The 14,730-nt window shown below is 41.0% G+C and overlaps 1 protein-coding gene across 12 annotated transcripts in view; it reads left to right on the top strand.

The window, feature by feature from the left end:
* ENOX1 (ecto-NOX disulfide-thiol exchanger 1) overlaps positions 1-14,730 on the top strand; it is a 680,109-nt gene that overhangs the window by 69,023 nt on the left and 596,356 nt on the right. The gene's annotated exons all lie outside the window — the stretch shown is intronic.

The following is a 14,730-nucleotide window of genomic DNA, read 5'->3' as shown; positions in this document are numbered from 1 at the left end:
AATTGAAAATGAGATTGTTTTCTTAATTTCTCTTTCTGCTAGTTTGTTATTGGTGTGTAGTAACATCATAGGTTACTTTGTATTAATTTTGTATCCTGGACTTCCCTGGTAGCTCAGATGGTAAAAGCGTCTGCCTACAATATGGAAGACCCGGGTTCAATCCCTGGGTCAGGAAGATCCTCTGGAGAAGGCAATGGCAACCCACTCCAGTACTCTTGCCTAGAAAATTCCATGGACGGAGAAGCCTAGTAGGCTACAGTCCATGGGGTCCCAAAGAGTCGGACACGACTGAGAGACATCACTCACTCGTCACTCACTCAGAAACATCACAGTTTACTCCGTATTAATTTTTTATCCTGTTACTTTACTGAATTCATTTATTATTTCTAACAGTTTTTGATGAAATCTTTGGGGTTTTATATATACAGTATCAGGTCATCTGCAATTAGTGATAGTTTTATTTCTTCCTTTCCAATTTGAATGCCTACTATTTTTTTCTTGTCTAATTGTTGTGGTTAGGAATCCCAATACAATATTCAATAAAACTGAATGGGCATCCTTGTCTTCTTCCTGATCTTAGAGGAAAAGCTTTAAGCTTTTCACTGTTGAGTATGATGTTAACTATGGGCTTATCACATATGGCCTTTATTATATTGAGGTACATTCTGCTCTATACCTGCACTGTTGGGAATTTTTATCATAAATGGATGTTGAATTTTCTTTAAAGCTTCTTATGCACCTCTTGAGATAATCTTATGATTTTTATCTTTCTTTTTGTTAATGTGATAATATCATATTGATTGATTTGTGTATATTGAACCATCTTCACATTTCTCTAATAAATACTACATGATCATGATATATGATCCTTTTAAAATATTGTTATATCCAGTTTACTAATATTTTGTTGAAAATTTTTGTGTCTTACTTTCATTAGGAATATTGCCTATAATTCTCTGTTCTTACATTGTCCTTGTCTGATTTGGTATCAGGAAAATTCTGGTTCATGAAATGTTTGGAAGGCTTCATTCCTCTTCAATTTTTTGAAGAGTTTGAAAATGATCTGTAGAGTGATCCATAGATGATCTTTGAGTGATCTGTAGAATTCAAAAGTGAATCCATCTAGTCCTGGCATTTGTTTGTTGGGAGATTTTGGGGTCTTAAGCTCCTTGCTAGTATTCAGTCTATTCAGATTTTTTATTTCTTCCTGATTCATTCTTGGAAGATTGTACATTTGTAGAACTTTAACCATTTTTATTGGTTGTCTGTTTTGTTTGTGTACAATTATTTGTTGTAGTCTCTTATGATCCTTTGTATTTTTGTGTTATCTGTTATACATTTTTTCTTTGATTTCTGATTTTTGAGTCCTCTTTGATTCTTTTTCTTGGTTAGTCTAGCCAAAGTTTTGTTGATTTAATTTCTTTTCAAAGAAGCAGCTCTTAGTTTCATCAGTCTTTTCTGTTGCCTCTATTTATTTCCTCTCTAATGTTTATTATCTACTTTCTCTTGATTAGTTTTACACTGCATTTGTTCTTCTGTTTCTTGGTGTTTTAAGTATGAAGTTAGATTGTTTATTTGGGATTTTTTGTTAATTTTTTTTTGAGGTAGGCCTGTGTCTCTGTGAATATCTATCTTAGAAAAGACTTCACTACATCCTATAATTTTTTGTATGTTGTACTTCATTTCTGTTTTCATTTCTCATTAGGTATTTTAAAAGTTTCTCTTTCTTATATGGCTCACTGGTTGTTCAGTAGAATGTTGTTTAATCTCCATACTTTTGTGCTTTTTCCTGTTTTTTCCTCGTGGATGATTTTTAGTTTTCGTACCTTTGTAGCTGGAGAGGATGGCATTGTTTCAGTTTTCCTGAATTGACTGAGACTTGTTTTGTGTCCCAGCATGCAGCCTATCTAGGAGACTATTTCCTGTGCACTTGAGAAGAATGTCTTTTCTATCAATTTTGCATGGAATGTTCTGTATATATCTGTTAAATCTATCCAACCTAATGTGTCATTTAAGGCCAGTGTTTCCTTATTGATTTTATGTCTGGATGATCTATCCATTTATGTAAGTGGGATGTTGAAATCCCATTAAGGTATTGCTTTCAACTTCTCCCTTTCAGTTCACTAACAATTACTTTATATGTCTTGGCACTCCTATGCTGGGTGCATGTACATTTATAAGCATTCTATCTTCTTGCTGGATTCCTCTTATTATCATTTATGTAATGCCCTTCTTTGTCTTCTGTACAGTCCTTGCTTTAAAATCTTTTTTCTCTGATATGAATATAGATACTCCAGCCTTCTTTTCATTTCCATTTGAATGGTGTGTCTTTTTTAACCCCATTCACTTTCAGTCTGTGTTTTTTTTCTCCTGAAATAAGCTTCTTGTAGGCAGATATATATGGATCTTGTTTTTGTATCCATTGAGCCACTCTGTGTCTTGTGATTGGTGAATATGGTCCATTTACTTTGATTATTGATAGGTATATGCTTGTTGCTAGTATGTTAATTGTTTTCTAGGCATTTTTGTAATTCCTGTTTTTCTTTTCTTTCTCTCCTCCCTTGTTTTCTAATGATTTTATTTAGTGTCATCTTTAGATTCCTTTCTCATTGTCTTTTGTGATTTACTATAAGTTTTTCTCTTGTGGTTAGTGTGAGGTTCAAATATAGCATCCTATGTAAATAGCAGGGTGTTTTAAGTTGGTAGCAAATTAAATTTGAACACATTCCAAAACTTGATCTTACTACCTTTTGCCATCACTCTCAGCAAAACTTTGTGGGCCAGAAGGCACTGGCATTAAATATTCAAAGTGCTAAAAGAAGAAAAAAAAAGTCTTCCAACTAAGAATTCTCTACCCAGCAAAGATAACCACTCAAAATGCAGGAGAGATCAAGATTTGCTCAAATAAGCAAAAGATAGAGAGGTTCATCATCACTAAACCATCACTACAAGAAATGTTAATTGGACTTACCTAAATTGTCACCCTGCTTTTTAACTTATTTGTGGAGCACATCATGTGAAATGCCGGACTGGATGAAGCATAAGCTGGAATCAAGATTGCTGGGAAAAATATCAATAACCTCAGATATGCAAAAGACACCACCTTATGGCAAAAAGAGAAGAAGAACTAAAAAGGCTCTTGATGAAAATGAAAGAGGAGAGTGAAAAAGTTGGCTTAAAACTCAGTATTCAGAAAACTAAGATCATGGCATTCGGTTCCATCACTTCCTGGTAAATAGATGGAAAAACAATGGAAACAGTGAGAGATTATTTGCTGGGCTCCAAAATCACTGCAGATGGTGGCTGCAGCCATGAAATTAAAAGATACTTGCTCCTTGGAAGAAAATCTATGACCAAGCTAGACAGGATGCTAAAAGCCAAAGACATTACTTTGCCAGCAAAGGTCCGTCTAGTCAGAGCTGTGGTTTTTGCAGTGGTCGTGTATGGATGTGAGAGTTGGACTGTGAAGAAAGCTGAGCGCTGAAGAATTGATGCTTTTGAACTGTGTTGTTGGAGAAGACTCTTGAGAGTCCCTTGGACTGCACGGAGATCCAATCAGTCCATCCTAAAGGAAATCAGTCCTGAATATTCATTGGAAGGACTGATGCTGAAGCTGATACTCCAATATTTTGGCCACCTGCTCCAAGCCAAGCTTCAGCAATACGTGAACCATGAACTTCCTGATGTTCAAGCTGGTTTTAGAAAAGGCAAAGGAGCCAGAGATCAAATTGCCAACATCTGCTGGATCATGGAAAAAGCAAGAGAGTTCCAGAAAAACACCTATTTCTGCTTCATTGACTATGCCAAAGCCTTTGACTGTGTGGATCACAATAAACTGTGGAAAATTCTGAAAGAGATGGGAATACCAGACCACCTGACCTGCCTCTTGAGAAATCTGTATTCAGGTCAGGAAGCAACAGTTAGAACTGGACATGGAACAACAGACTGGTTCCAAATAGGGAAAGGAGTACATCAAGGCTGTATATTGTCACCCTGCTTATTTAACTTCTATGCAGAGTACATCATAAGAAACGCTGGGCTGGAAGAAGCACAAGGTGGAATCAAGATTGCCGGGAGAAATATCAATAACCTCAGATATGCAGATGACACCACCCTTATGGCAGAAAGTGAAGAGGAACTCAAAAGCCTCTTGATGAAAGTGAAAGTGGAGAGTGAAAAAGTTGGCTTAAAGCTCAACATTCAGAAAATGAAGATCATGGCATCTGGTTCCATCACTTCATGGGAAATAGATGGGGAAACAGTGGAAACAGTGTCAGACTTTATTTTTGGGGGCTCCAAAATCACTGCAGATGGTGACTGCAGCCATGAAATGAAAAGACGCTTACTCCTTGGAAGGAAAGTTATGACCAACCTAGATAGCATATTCAAAAGCAGAGACATTACTTTGCCAACAAAGGTCCAGCTAGTCAAGGCTATGGTTTTTCCTGTGGTCATGTATGGATGTGAGAGTTGGACTGTGAAGAAGGCTGAGCACTGAAGAATTGATGCTTTTGAACTGTGGTATTGGAGAAGACTCTTGAGAGTCCCTTGGACTGCAAGGAGATCCAACCAGTCCATTCTGAAGGAGATCAGCCCTGGGATTCCTTTGGAAGGAATGATGCTAAAGCTGAAAGTCCAGTACTTTGGCCACCTCATGCGAAGAGTTGACTCATTGGAAAAGACTCTGATGCTGGGAGGGATTGGGGGCAGGAGGAGAAGGGGACGACAGAGGATGAGATGTCTGGATGGCATCACTGACTCGATGGACATGAGTCTGAGTGAACTCCGGGAGTTGGTGATGGACAGGGAGGCCTGGAGTGCTGCAATTCATGGGGTTGCAAAGAGTCGGACACAACTGAGCGACTGAACTGAACTGACTGATGCTAAGAACTGACTCATTGGAAAAGATCCTGATGCTGAAAAAGATTGAAGGTGAGAAGAGGAGGGGACGACAATGACAGAGGATGAGATGGTTGGATGGCATCACTGACTGGATGGACATGAGTTTGAATAAGCTCCGGGAGTTTGTGATGGACAGGAAAGCCTGGCGTGCTGCAGTCCATGAGGTCGCAAAGAGCTGAACATGAGTGAGCGACTGAACTGAAACTGAAAAATTGCCACTATTTAATAATAATAAAACATACAAAATTAAAAATTTATCTGGAAAAGGAAATATGTAATAAATATAGTGGATCAGTCACTTATAAAGCAAGTATGAAGTTTAAAAGATAAAGGTACCATAATTAATTAACTAAAATAACAATGATTTGTTAAGGTATGTATAAAACTTAAAAATGTAAAACGTCATCAAAAGTATAAAACGTAGGGGAAAGGAGTAAAAAAGTACCTTTGTGATCCCTCCCAATTGTGAATCACCATGGCTGGTGTGTGTTTCCCTTTGATAAGACTCTCTCTCTTCCTCTGCTCCCCATCTCAATGTCCTTCTACTCTTCATTTGGAGGTTGTTTTTATTGGAAGTAAATGCTATGGCTCAGGTGGTAGAGAATCTGCCTGTAAAGCAGAGGACCTGGGTTCGATCCCTGCGGTTGGGGGAAGATCCCCTGGAGTAGGAAACGGCAACCCAGTCCAGTATTCTTGCTTGGAGAATTCCATGGACAGAGGAGCCTGGTGAGCTACAGTCCATGTATTGTCAAACAGTTGGACAAAACTGAGTGACTGACACTTTTACCTTCTTTTCATCCAGTCTTCAGGTTCATTTCCATAGGGTTTATTCTATATATAGTTGTAGATTTATTGTGTCCATTGGAGGAGGTAAGCTCAGGATCTTCTGACATCATCATTTTCTCCTTACTCTTTAGATTTCTGGTAATTATAAAGGCCCAATTAATCATACCCTCACCTCTTAACATTCAAGCATTTTAGGGAAGTAACGGCATTTACAGTCAACTTTTCAGGCTCAGAGTGATTGGCTGATGATTGCTTAATCAGTGGGAAAGGAGCTCCTGTTTGGTTTCCTCATAAAAACAAAATTGAAAATGCACTCATCACTCCTTCTTAATGGCAGTCAAGAAAATCTTTGCTTATCCTCTCCTGCCAAGGTCAGATGCTTTAGAATTACAACCTAATAATCAAGGAAGTTGGAACATACATTCCATGTAATAATGCTTGAATTCCTGACATGCAAGAAATGTTACCTTCACTTTGTCCTGCTAAATAGCAGAGCATTCAATGCTGCCAGCCATGCTCTGGCCTTCCCTTTCTCTCAATGGCCCTGTGCTCTCATGATGAGAATAATAGAGTCAGATAATTTTTATTTTGTCATTATCTCATATATGCTGCTTTCACAGCAAGAGGAAGCAGGGTAACTGAATAATATAAAAGTATATTTCTTGATAGGTCTAAATAGAAGCTGGGTGTGTGAAACAGAGAGATGGGGAAGGGGAAGGACAGAAAAGGAGGGGATGGAGAGAAAGAGAAAATGTGTTCTTTTGAGGAAGGGTGAATTAGTCGAATACGGATTGGAAGCCATCCAGAATCTTGAAGTTCATTTTACTCTTTAGTTGAATTTCCTCCAAAACCTGTTACCAGGGTTATAATTCAAAGGGAGACTTGACTGGTCTTTGTTTAATCTTTACATATGCATTTGGTGTTGACTGAGTTTCCACTATTGTGCTAGTCAAGGAAAGTACGCAAGTGAATAAAATTGTCCTTGCGCCCAGGTTCAGACAGTAGATTATTTCCTCCATGTGGTACATTCGTGCTGCCAAGGAGAGAGGGAGGCGTGGATGCTGTGGGAATTCCCTCTCCTGCCCTTTCCTTCCCTGAGTTGGATGTCTGGGTAAATCAGGTGTCAAAAGGAGCACGGAAGGAGAAGCAGGAATCAGACTCATCAGGAGGGGTAGCGCGAAGATAGACTCGGTGTTTATGAACTCAGCCTTCTGGGTCTTGCGGAGGATGGATGTGGCGTTCCTATTTGTATGGCAGCATTTGGTACCTTTCACACATGGAAAGTTCTTTGTACACATTTGATTTCTTGAATTGAAAGGAACTGGTAGAGAGGCAAAGTAAGCACCTCCATTTGGGCAGTAGCAAAAAGAACATGAAAAATGGACCCCTAGAATCTTTTCCTGGTGTTCACAGCATTATTTAAAAGTCCTAATGTGATGTCATGTGTGATTTATGCTGTGTAGGTACTTTTCTACTGTGGTTTGAAGCAGATAGGTATTACAGTGTAATATATTGCGTAGTTTCAGATATAAAAACAGCCTAGTGATGTGAAGAGATAAGGTGTTGTACTGCTGATTAGATAGCACAGACTAACTTTTCAGTGGCAGAGCGGGTATGTGGACATTTTTATCCTAATGAAACATTCAGGTGTCTCGTTTCCCCTTTTCCTGCTTGTAGCTTGAGGATATGGTCCAAGACTTCTTTCTTTCATATACATTTTTCTTTCTTTTTTTGTCTTTTTTCTTTCAAGCATTTGTATAGGTTTTTAAAATGCTACCACCGATTTGATGGAGAGCAACACCTGGATAGAAAGAATCTTGGATCCCATTTCAGCTATGTTGTCAACTCACTTCTAAACCTGAGTGTTTTCAGTGACTCTCGTTGTGGGCTTTCCCTTTTTGCAGAAGTACACCAGAAATGCACTTGTACTCATAGTGAAGTGAAGTGAAAGTCGCTCAGTCATGTCAGATTCTTTGTGATCCCATGGAGGATACAGTCCATGCAGTCCTCCAGGCCAGAATACTGGAGTGGGTAGCCTTTCCCTTCTCCAGGGGATCTTCCCAACCCAGGGACTGAACCCAGGTCTCCCACATGGCAGGCAGAGTCTTTACCAGCTGAGCCACCAGGGAAGCCCATAGAGTGCTTTGTTAACTACCAAAAATGAATATAAGAAGATTAGGAGTTCAAAGTCCTTTTAAGAATAGCAGATAGAGTAGGCTGTTTTCCACTTCTGAATTTTCAGTTAAAATTTGGGGTGATGTCATTTCAAAACAATCCTAACAGGTAGAATCCAGAACACTTTCATGGCTCCTGAGTCACGTTTTGGAAAGGGAAGCATTTAAATGAGCATCCCCGCTTTGCTTTCAACAGATGTTGGTTTCAACCACGTTCTGGGCTTTCGTGGTAGGAAACAAGGCGGATAAAGTGAATTATGTCCCACAAAGTGGTAATTTCACACCTGCTAGACTACCATGTACCCAAACACCCAAATATGGCTTTCCGAGGGTGATTTTCAAGATGTGTGAGTATAAAAAGCTGCAGCACATATCTTAAAATGGGACAAAGCTGCTTTCTGGCAGACCTGCGCTCTCACTTGCTCTGCAGATGGAGGCTGAGGACAACGTTGGGAATCGTATGTGTAGTGATAGAGCTCCAGAAACTCAGCTGTTTTGGTAGATGGAGCAACAGTTTGGGGCAGGCTGGAAACTCAGTAACTCTGTGGATGTTCAGGGAAGAAAACGCCTTCTGGCTCCTTGATGTTTTTGAAGCTCTGCTTGAGAATGATGTAATTCTCCTTGACGGTTTCTTGCATCTTGTAGGTTCCCTCATAATGATTCAGATGGGTGCTGTCATATTGGTGTGACATTGAGGGTACCATCTGGGGAGTCTTTCACATTCAGACACAGGATTTGTAATCATTCTTATTTCATTTAGCATGTGGGTGAATGTTGTCCAGTGTTTTGGAGTCTCAGAATTAGAATTCGGTGGTAAGTGGCTGTCTTCATAATATACTAGCTTGGTGAACTTGAATAAATTAATTAAATTTTCTTATTTATCCTCTAAGAATAACAGTAATAAGAGGAATATTGCCTACCTCGTGGATTGCTTGTTATGATTCACTAAGGTAATATGTGTAAAGCACCTCTTGTAGCGTCTGGCACTTAGAATCTGCCGGGAAACCACGTCTACTGTAATCATTGTTACTATTTTCTGTCCTATGCTATGCTATGCTAAGTCACTTCAGTCGTGTCCGACTCTGTGCGACCCCATAGACGGCAGCCCACCAGGCTCCCCCGTCCCTGGGATTCTCCAGGCAAGAACACTGGAGTGGGCTGCCATTTCCTTCTCCAGTGCATGAAAGTGAAAAGTGAAAGTGAAGTTGCTCAGTCATGTCCGACTCTTAGCGACCCCATGGATTGCAGCCTACCAGGCTCCTCCATCCATGGGATTTTCCAAGCAAGAGGTACTGGAGTGGGGTGCCATTGCCTTCTCTGATTTTCTGTCCTAGTCTTTATCTGATATTGCACGCTTCTTAAAACTTTGTCAAGTACTCCTCTCCTCTCTCAAAGGACAAGGAAGTTACTGTATCCCCAGGCAGGCTCATGTTTGCCTTCGTAAATTCTTCATATTGGTTTTATGCCTTCTTAGAAGCTTCTTTCCGTTGGCTTCTACTGGGCTCTTACACGTCACTCTTAAACCTTCTGTTTTCTCAGTAGCAGACGTTCAGTGGTTAGGAGTCAGCGGTTGTGTTCCCCTCTTATCTTTTTAAAAACACCTTATTATCCTTATTTTGCAAAAGAGAAAACTGATGCTGCCAACGGTTAATTAATTTTCCTTTGGTTCATGCAGGTAATATGTTACCAAAGTTAATTGCTCAGTGGTGTCTGACTCTTAGCGACCCTGTGTACCTTAGTACCTACGTACCTTAGTAGCCCGCCAGGCTCCTCTGTCCGTGGAATTCTCCAGGCCAGAATACTGGAGTGGGTTGCAGTTTCCTTCTCCAGGGGATCTTCCCAACCCAGGGATTGAACCCTGGTCTCCAGCATCACAGGCAGATCCCTTCACATGTGACCCCTGGAACTGGGCTTAACATCCCAGGTGTGTTCTGTCCTGCTCAGAGCAGAGAGCCAGATTATTGTTATCCTAGTTTGGGACCCTGTGGTCTTTTTTCTTTATTATACCCACCATATTCCAGATCCAACAGATACTTACTGAACTCAAAAGTAGGGGCCGAGGTACTGCAGTCATACAGCCATGGATAAAGAAAAGTCATTGCCCTCTGAGAACGTAAAGTTTTAGAGGCAGGGCTGGCTGTGGGGTCCAGAGCAACTGAAAATGAGGGGCCGCTTGTTCAAAAACAGGGGAAAAAGAAGCCATTAAAGGTATGAAATATAACTTTTTTGCTCTCTTTTGTGGTTTCTTTCTTTCTTTTTTACTTGCTATTTAATGTCATTCTACGTAAGGAACAATTGAAAATGTAAATTATTCGGTTCAGTTCAGTTGCTCAGTCATGTCCGACTCTTTGTGACCCCATGAACCGCAGCATGCCAGGCCTCCGCTGTCCATCACCAACTCCCAGAGTCCACCCAAACCCATGGCCATCGAGTCAGTGATGCCATCCAACCATCTCATCCTCTGTCGTCCCCTTCTCCTCCTGCCCTCAATCTTTCCCAGTATCAGGGTCTTTTCAGATGAATCAGCTCTTCGCATCAGGTGGCCAAAGTATTGGAGTTTCAGCTTTAACATCAGTCCTTCCAAAGAACACCCAGGACTGATCTCCTTTAGGATGGACTGGTTGGATCTCCTTGCAGTCCAAGGGACTCTCAAGAGTCTTCTCCAACACCACAGTTCAAAAGCATCAATTCTTCGACACTCAGCATGAACTTTACCATTCATTTTTTGGTGATGCAATGCAGGTTGTAACTATAAATGTAAGGGCACTAAACTTGTATGTGGAATCACTGAAAGTACAGAAGTCCTGTGTGTCTCATTCTTACCGGAACAGTGGAAACGCTGCACAAAACGACCTCAGTTGCTTATTTTGCTTCTCATGTGCATATTCTACCTAACACTCTTTCTACCTTTTCTTACTGATAAATAAGGAAGTCCTGAGAGGAAACCAGACTATGGATTACCCTCTCATTCTTTTTCTCTCTGTGGCATTATTTTCAGCATAAATGGTTGACTAATGTTTAGACCTGTTGCCTTCTTTCTGCAGTCAGATCAGGTTCTGGTTCCAATGAAAAGCATGGCCTTTGGGGACGTTCAGTGCCTCTACCTACTCGCTACTCAGTGATAAATGTACTTATCTTGGGCTTTGAGCCTTGTCAAACTCCCACACTTCATGGGTCCCCTAGGGACCCCATGAAGCCAGCCCTTCCCAGTGAAGAAACAGGTCAGTTGAATGCAAGGCTGAGTGGTAATTAGGACAGCCTATGGGCTTGGGCGCCTGGCAGGAAAGTTTCAAGGGGAAGATAAAGTTGAGTAGCTGTTGGAGAAAGCGGTTGATAAAGATAAGCAGTGACTGTAGTTTATGATGCTGTATTGCATCTTTGAAAGCTGCTAAGACAGTGAAAATGTTGGTCACTCAGTCGTGTCCGACTCTTTAAGGCCCCATGGACTGTAGCCCACCAGGCTCCTCTGTCCATGGAATTCTCCTGGCAAGAACACTGGAGTGGGTTGCCAGTTCCTTCTCCAGGGGATCTTCCTAATCTAGGGGTTGAACCCCGGTCTCCTGCATTGGTAGGCGAGTCTGTTACCATCTGACCCACCAGGGGAGTAGACAGTAGTAGATCTTAAAAGTTCTCATCGCAAGAGAAAAGCTGTAATACTGAACCATTATGTTGTATCCCTGAATATAATACAATGTTACATGTCAGTTATATCTCAATTTAAAAAAAGAGAGTCATTGAAAGGATTTCTACATGAGGGAAAACCTGTGCCAAGGCATGGAAGATGGGGTAAGGGACCCATTAGGTGTAGGAACAGCTATGGTCCAGGGTGGTCTGGGCAAGGACATCGTGGTAGGTTTATAGAACGTTTACTCTGTGTGGCATGAGAAAAAGTGAATAAGATCCTGGCTTCCTTATTCTCATTTATATTGCATAGGATCTATAAATCTGCAAATATCATCCTGAGAGAAACATCAGATTTATATATGTGATTTTTCAATAATAATGTAAGTAATTTATATTAGCTTTAGACAATTTCCCCTCAAAATGAAACACTATTAATTCTCTGTCTTGCTTTTAAAATGACTACAGTTAGAGATATAAATCTTGAACTTTTTTTCCAAGTATATGTACTTGAAGAAAGGATTAGGTGAACAGGCTGTAAGTTCTTTTCCTTATATGTGAAAATCCCAGTGAATTTAAAGACTTTGCCCTAATCATGTCTCAGAGATAGCCTGTGGGTTCTGATACCTTCTCCGGTAACCTGAGACAGGAGGCCAGAATTGGGCAAGATACCCATTCATCTGGACAGGCTAGGGGTTAGGAGGTGATGCGGTCCATTTGGTCCATGGTCAAAGGGTTTGCTGCTGCTCCTTAGTCACTTCAGTTGTGTCTGACTCTTTGTGACCCCTTGGACTGTAGCCTACCAGGCTCCTCTGTCCATGGGATTCTTCAGGCAAGAATACTGGAGTGGGTTGCCATGCCCTCCTCCAGAGCATCTTCCCGACCCAGGAATCAAACCTACAATCTCTTATATTTCCTGCATCAGCAGGCAAATTCTTTACCCCTAGCGCCACCTGGGAAGCCTGGCCATAGTGTAGTAAACCCTTTTAGTTTTCTGGCTGGTCTCTCAGAGTTCTGGCTGCTCCACTGCGTGTTCCAAGGCTGGCCATACTTGGTGAGCGGCATTTGGGTTCTCTGGTGGGTGCTGCTTTTGATTCCTTATGTTGAGATGAAGTTTTGAATCATGTGTCTTGCCTATGAATGCCTTAGGACTTGGAGCATTTCTAGTTTCCATTCCTTTCACCTGTAATCTCCTTATCTCACAGTTTCCCAGCCACTGGTTGTTTCCATTGGTTTGGGGAGGATTCAGGGGGAGGCGGAATGCTCAGTCACTGCATGAACAATTCAGCTTCCAGACAGAGAGGCAGCCTAGAGCAGACAAAGCCATGGAAACCAGTGCTCACACCTAACTCTGAGCATGTGAACATGGATGCATGTGTGTGCATGTGTACGTGAATGAGTGTGTGCACCTGTGTGCACCAGTGTTCAGTTCAGTTCAGTTGCTCAGTCGTGTGTGACTCTTTGCAACCCCATGGACTGCAGCATACCAGGTTTCCCTGTCCTTCACTAACTCCTGGGGCTTGCTCAAACTCATGTCCATCGAGTCGGTGATGCCATCCAACCATCCCATCCTCTGTCATCCCCTTCTCCTCCCACCTTCAATCATTCCCAGCATCAGGGTCTTTTCAAATGAGTCAGTTCTTCGCATCAGGTGGCCAAAGTATTGGAGTTTCAGCTAATGTTTACTTTAGGGTATTTGCATCTATGTTAATTAATAAGATTTTCTTGCATTGTCCTTATCAAGATTTATGATTAAGATACCACTGTTCTCATCCAGTATATTAGACAGCTGTTCTTCTTTTCCTGTATACTAGTCAGAGTATGAGATCAGTTCAGTTCAGTTGCTCAGTCATGTTTGACTCTTTGCGACCCCGTGAATTGCAGCATGCCAGGCCTCCCTGTCCATCACCAACTCCCAGAGTTCACCCAGACTCACGTCCATCGAGTCAGTGATGCCATCCAGCCATCTCATCCTCTGTCGTCCCCTTCTCCTCCTGCCCCCAATCCCTCCCAGCATCAGAGGCTTTTCCAGTGAGTCAACTCTTCGCATGAGGTGGCCAAAGTACTGGAGTTTCAGCTTTAGCATCATTCCTTGCAAAGAAATCCCAGGGCTGATCTCCTTCAGAATGGACTGGTTGGATCTCCTTGCAGTCCAAGGGACTCTCAAGAGTCTTCTCCAACACCACAGTTGAAAAGCATCAACTCTTCGGCACTCAGCTTTCTTCCCAGTTCAACTCTTAGATCCATACATGACTACTGGAAAAACCATAGCCTTGACTAGATGGACCTTTGTTGGCAAAGAGTATGAAATAGGGATTTTCTATTCCTTAAAAGTACAGCTTGATGGTAACATGATCTGAGACTGATCTTTTTTGTTGTGGAAGAGATTTTGTAAATTACTGTGGGACTTCCTTGGCCCTCCAGTGGTTAAGACTCTTAAGCTTCCAGGGCAAGGGGTGTGGGTTCAGTGCCTGGTCAGGGAACAAAGATCCCACATGTTGTGCACCCAAAATAAAACAATCATTATTATAGTTTCTATTTTTTATACATTATACGATTTCTAATTTTTTGTGTTTAATGAAGGTTCGTACTTCATCTTAATTCTGATATTTAATGTTTTTTGGAATGTTTAATGGTTATTCTTTTCTCATTTAAAATTTTATGTTTGTAATTGTATCTGGTTTTATTTTTTAACTAATATTTATTTATTGAAGTGTAACTGACATATAACATTATGTTAGTTTCAGATGTACAATGTAATGACTTGATATTTCTATATATTATGAAATGATCACCCAATTAGTTTGGTTAACACTTGCCACCACACATAATTACAAAATATTTTTCTTGTAATGAGAACTTTTAAGTTTTAGTCTCATAGCAAATTTCAACATAATAAATACTATATGATACTGCTATAGATAATAGTATTATTTATGGTAAACATGTTATACATTACATCCCCATGAGTTATTTATTTCATAACTTTTCAGTTATAAATTTGTAATTTTCATTCCCTTTACACACTTGGCCCACATCCCCCCACCCCCGGTCTTTGTTCTTGTGGTATGGTATGATGCTTTCCAACTGTGGTGCTGCTGGATAAGACTCTAGACTAGAGTCCCTTGGACTGCAAGGAGATCCAGTCGGTCCATCCTAAGGGAAGTCAGTCCTGGGTGTTCATTGGAGGGACTGCTGAAGCTGAAGCTCCAATACTTTGGCCACCTGATTTGAAGAGTCGACTCAT

This window comes from Bos javanicus, chromosome 12 (assembly GCF_032452875.1).
Source record: "Bos javanicus breed banteng chromosome 12, ARS-OSU_banteng_1.0, whole genome shotgun sequence".
Lineage (NCBI taxonomy): Eukaryota > Metazoa > Chordata > Mammalia > Artiodactyla > Bovidae > Bos > Bos javanicus.
The sequence above is the reverse complement of the archived record's forward strand: the minus strand, read 5'-3'. Positions and strand labels throughout refer to the sequence as shown.